This window comes from Lissotriton vulgaris, chromosome 9 (genome assembly GCF_964263255.1).
Source record: "Lissotriton vulgaris chromosome 9, aLisVul1.2, whole genome shotgun sequence".
NCBI classification, from domain to species: domain Eukaryota; kingdom Metazoa; phylum Chordata; class Amphibia; order Caudata; family Salamandridae; genus Lissotriton; species Lissotriton vulgaris.
This window is the reverse complement of record NC_141697.1, coordinates 1,126,531,243-1,126,536,842: the sequence shown is the minus strand read 5'-3', so window position 1 is coordinate 1,126,536,842 and position 5,600 is coordinate 1,126,531,243.

Below are 5,600 nucleotides of genomic sequence, written 5' to 3'. Positions count from 1 at the left end.
CTATCTGTCCAGGATCAGCAGGATGAACTAACTTGGCTAGGACAACAGGAAATGGGAGGTGGAAAAGCCTTGACAGAGGGCTACCCTTGTAGAGTAATCCACCCTTCAGGATCCTACCCCTACCAGACCTCAGCCTTCACTCTAGCTGCTCCTCACTGACAGACAAAATGGCTGTCCAGCATTCCGCCTTTTATAGGCTGACCCTCTGGAGTCCAGAAGGGACCAGAAGGTTCTGGAACTCCCTATACTAGTCTATGGGCAAGTTCTGGGTTTGGCAGTTAGGGCAGTTGGTAGCCACCATTTTGTGGTTCCAACTATCTTCCTGTCAGAACAGGCCTCTGGGCCTGAGGTGAAAAACTATGAGGGGGAAAAAGAACGCCTATCCCCTTGACCAACACCTAGAAAAAGTTAGCGGACAAAAACTATTAAGGGTATGAGGGGCAAAAAGGGGACAAAATAAATAATAATTTGGAGGGACTACGCAAAAAGCCAGACAGGTCTAACAGTATGTAGTTTCGGTGTTAAGGAGTCCCACATTCTAGTTGCACTACCCACGATGGATTGTGCCACGAGGCATTCCTTTTTGAAGGCCGAAATCTGAACAGCAGAGTTTACACATTTCCTGAAGGACTGGCGCCTCCCAGGAGCTTCAGTTCTCTAGGTAGCAAGGAGTGACAGCAGGCGTGCAGTTACCATTGGGCTGAGAGGGCTTTACCCTCTCTCCCCGTCAGGTACCCTGGCATGGGCTGGCAGGGCTGAGGCTACTGGCTTGACCTTCAGCCCCAATTAAAAGCATTCCCTGCAATGGGGGTTAAAGCCCAACAAGGCACTGGCCTGGGTGTTTTTATTGCTTTCCATAATCTCTGCTGCCTTCCTCTCATATATTATATAATATGACCATTTTAATTCCATAACAAACAAGCATTGGTATAGCCAATAGGTCTCACCTTTGGGACCTTATAAGTGTTTAGCCATGCAACAGTTGATGTTGTTGCACCAAGGATATTGTGCTGGATAACTAAACACTTATAAGGTCCCAAAGGCGAGACCTATTGGCTATGCCAATGCTTGTTTATCTTTGAGAGGGTCACAGGTCTTTGTCCCTGAAACCTCCCATGCCTCCCTTCCCCTTTCTGATGATTGCAAGATTTCTAAATGATAGAGACAGGGATGCTGTTCTATGAGGAGCAAGGGTGAAGGAGCACCCGATTTTCCAATCCGGCTGCACTATGAACTTATCCTATATGCTTCTTTATCCTGCCCGGCTGCGCGCCGTCCATGATTACAAGTCCATATTCCCTAAACAACGGTCTCTGACTGTGAACCATCCCCGCAGTGTCATTTGTCCACCCCCACAAAGACTGGAAGTCGTTGCCCAGAAGAGACAAAGGATACATAATGACATAAAAGTTCGACAGTGGCAGGGGGGGGGGCAACAGAAGCTGATGACTCTATGGAGTCGAGGGGGAACGACAGGAACAACAAGCGACCAAGGGGCCCATGGACCAAGAAGGGTTGCAGACACACTCTGCTGAGGGCAGGGGCACTTGCACGGGGCAGGACCCCAATGAGGACTCAAAGTCTTTTCTTGCACATCAGCACCAATGTATCCTATGACAAGATAACAGGACAAGGTTCCTCGGGTGATGGAAGGGTGAATTATGTATAGAAAATCTAAGTACAACAATCCCAAGTTAGTTCTGTATTTATGTTAGGTTCGGGTGACAGATGGTTCTTCAGGGTGGGAAGTATAGGGAGGGGGGAGTTGGGGATATTGGTTTTGTTCTTTTGTTATTTCCTTGGCCAATTGATTTGTTTTGTTGATCAATAACAGTGTGCAGCAATCAGTCCTCACACATTCTGTTCTGCAGAACTGCCTGCACGAGCCCCACAGCGACCTCCGCGTTCGGAGACGGGGGAACACACAACACACTGGGACTCATCATGCCAATCTACTACCACCACCACGAGGACACACTCAGTCATGACATGGAATCAATAGGCTGTTGGATCGGAGGGGAGCCGTACTACAATTTGCACATATACATAATCCAACAATCTTGTTGCTCCAAGAGACTCATCAACAGGGACACAACAGTCAGTCCCTAGCAGCGGGGCTATGACAGAGTGTATCAAGCGGAATACTCCAGAGGCTCAGAGGGGTGGCAATTCTTTTACATAGGACACTGCCTCTTGTAGTAACTAAAGTCGCACCGGACTTTAGATCCTAGAGGGCTCGATGGAAGATACCCCTTACAACGTAGTCAGTGTATACATTCCACCAGCCATACACCACTCTACACTGATGACCCTTAGGGAGTTAATAAGTGCCGTGACTAATGGGGTAACAATCGTGGGGGAGACTTTACTGCTATAGAGCCATGCGTGGGCCATGGAAGCAGGGGAGAGGCCAGGCAGACTGGTCGACTTGTTGGGATTAAGTGAATCCTGGCAAATTTGGAACCCCGAGATACACGAGTATACTCATGCATCAGCAGTGCATGGGTCGCCCTCCCACATTGATTACCTGTTCCTTCCGGTATCGGACCTTCTACACACCCCAGGGTCACAAATCCTCCCCCCAGGGATATCAGACCATGCTCCGGTAATAACTCACTTTGGGTCCCTGGGCAAGGGACATCGCCCGGTGTGGCGACTTAATGCCTGGCTTCTCACTGACGAGCATTTTACTGAGAATTCATCTGACAAACTGAAAGCATTCCTACATGTAAATAAGGGTACTGTGGAATTGGCAGGGAAACTGTAGGGGCATGCAAGGCCTCGATGAGTGGTATCGCCCACTCCTATGTCAGGGGATGGACCGCGAGAGCGGACCAAATTATGGATCTAGAGTTCTTATTGTTGTCACAGGAAGGGGTGGAGGAGAGTAAACGGATGCTCTGGTGCAGCGCCAGTTGGCAATCGACAGGCCATCTGCAAATGTTGCATGTCCTCCACACGGAGGTTGTACGAATGGGAGAGGAGGGATATACAAAATCAAAAACGAGCAAGCTTTTGCACTGGCTAGCCACGAAATAAACAAAGGCCACAGTGGTGACTAGTATAGTAGATGAAGCATGATGAGTAGTGTGGGAATCTAATGGGATTGCATTAGTCTACGCTCAATACTATGAACTGCTTTATGCGGACCAGGTACCTTTCGGAAGGTGAGTCTACCACCTCCTTAGTGGCAGACCTCCCATTAAGTAAGCTGAATGCAAAGGACAGAGCAGGCTTAAAATAGGCACCTACACCCCCATCCTTTTTTGCCTTTTGGCTATCGAACCCCTGGCGGTCTAGGTCCGATGCGATGGTCTGGGGCTAGGTGACCGAGGACCTCATAGCACTATACGCCGATGATGTGTTGCTGTTCCTCTCTAGACCAGCTGAGACTGGTCCTCGTTTAATTCATATCCTAGAGACCTTCCGGGCGTCCCTCCTGGTGCCCATATGGGCCAACTGCCAAGATGAAAATTTGCACCACTTTTTTTTAATTTTTATTTTAAAAGTTTTATATAGCGCTGGCTAGACCCGGAGGTATCAGAGCGCTTTACATGAGCATCCAATCATAGGTACAGGTTCCATCGTTACAAAGGTTACACAGTTATTAGAGCATGGCAACATAGTCACTTGAAAGGTTGAGATAAAACAATAAGCACAAATACGTAAGGTGAAATGCAGGCAAGGGGAAAGATTCAGGGGAGGGGTAAGGAGGCGGGAAAGAGAAGAGGAGGGTGAAGGACACAGTATGGAAAGGGGAGGGGCGAAGGGGACACAAACCGGTAGACGAGTCAAAGCAACGTCCAAAGTCCAGTAAGCGGTGAACCCAGGGGAAGTGGTATCACTTCTCTATCTCTGTTGCGGGAGGCTCCCTTTATGCAGTGGACTCTCTCAGAGGGGTCTCTGGGACTCCAAGGCCTACAAACTGGATCCTTCCCCAAAAAGGGGAGAGGGAGTGCTTTGGCCAGGGGTGGCATACCATACCTCAGCTGTGAGTGGCTCCCTTGGCGCAGTTGACTCTCTCAGCGGGTTTGCTGAGACTCCAGAGTATAAATATTGAATATTGAGCATTGAATATTGCTTAGTCAATGGGCACAAAGGACATGGGGCTAGGCAGACTATCAGGCCAGGTGAGAGATTCAGGGGAGAGGGGATAGGAGCAAGGGAAGTAGACAAAGAGAGAAAGAGTGCTAAATGGCAACATATTTAAATTGAGTTATATAGCGCTGGCTAGACCCGAAGGAAACAGAGCGCTTACATGAGGAACAATAATGTTGCAATTTACATCAGTTAAGAAATTACATAAGTATCAGGAAAAGCATTTAAAGAACATAGGGGAAGGGTGAATAGCGCAAGGAAGGGTAAGGAAATAGGGTAAAGGGGTAGGAGGAAGATAGGATGTAGAGATGAGGAGAAAAGCTGCCCGAGGTCCGGCTAGGTAGGAGATGGCGGGGGGGGTGGTGTCCAGACCCCATCTCCTCTTTAGCTATATGGTAGCACCACCGGTTATCAACCAAATTATTTGGTCTCTACAGTCTGGGGTAAGTTCCACAGGTTCCAAGTCCTGATGTGCAAACAGGTTAGGGGATAGGTTCAAGGTCTGGTCAATGTCCAATTGTTGTCGCAGGGAAGTAAAACAACGGGGAGGGGACCACTATGGAAGCCATCTTGGGGTCAGGCAGGGGACTGTACTGTACACTGGTGGTCATCTTAAGGTCAGGCATCTAGCAGTTAAGAGTCAAATTCCAGGACAGTGGCTGCCAGAGTAAAACAAATACAGCGTGCACACACCATCACACGCATAGACATGCACAAGCACATACAAATGTGGGCACACACTCTCATATGCGCACATATGCACACACACAAGCACATAGACAGAAACATCCAAAAACACAAATACACATACAATCCCATGCTCTAGTACAAAAACACCCGTACATGCACACACAAACACCATCACATGCACAGACATGTACAAGAACACACAAATGCGCCCACAGTCTCATAAACGCACAGATGCACACACACACACACAAGCACACATACAGAAATTACCAAAAACACAAATACAATCCCATGCTCCATAACAGAAATACCCAAGGACGTACACACAGGTACATGCACACAACACAAACCATCACACGCACAGACATGCACAAGCAAACACAAGTGTGCGCACAAACTCTCATATGCCAACAGAGGGCAGACACAAGCGTGCATACAGAAACAGCCACACGCCCAAGCAAACGTACAATCCCATGCTCCAGTACAAAAACACTCAAGTACATGCACACACCATCATACGCACAGACATAAGCACACATATAGAAACATCTGCGCGTACCAACAAGAGCACACGTAGAATTACATGCTCTAGTACAAAAACACCCAAATACATCACACGCACAGCCATGCACAAGCACACAATCCCCGTGGGTCTCCTGTGCACCAGGATGCCTTAAAAGAGCGTACATGGGTTCTGTGCAGCAGTAGGGGCACAAATATCTAGTCCAGCACCCCAGCTGAGGTGCATGCCCTGGGAGTCATGAGGTCCAACCGCACTCACCGCTATGCTCCCGGAAGAAGATCAGAGGCTC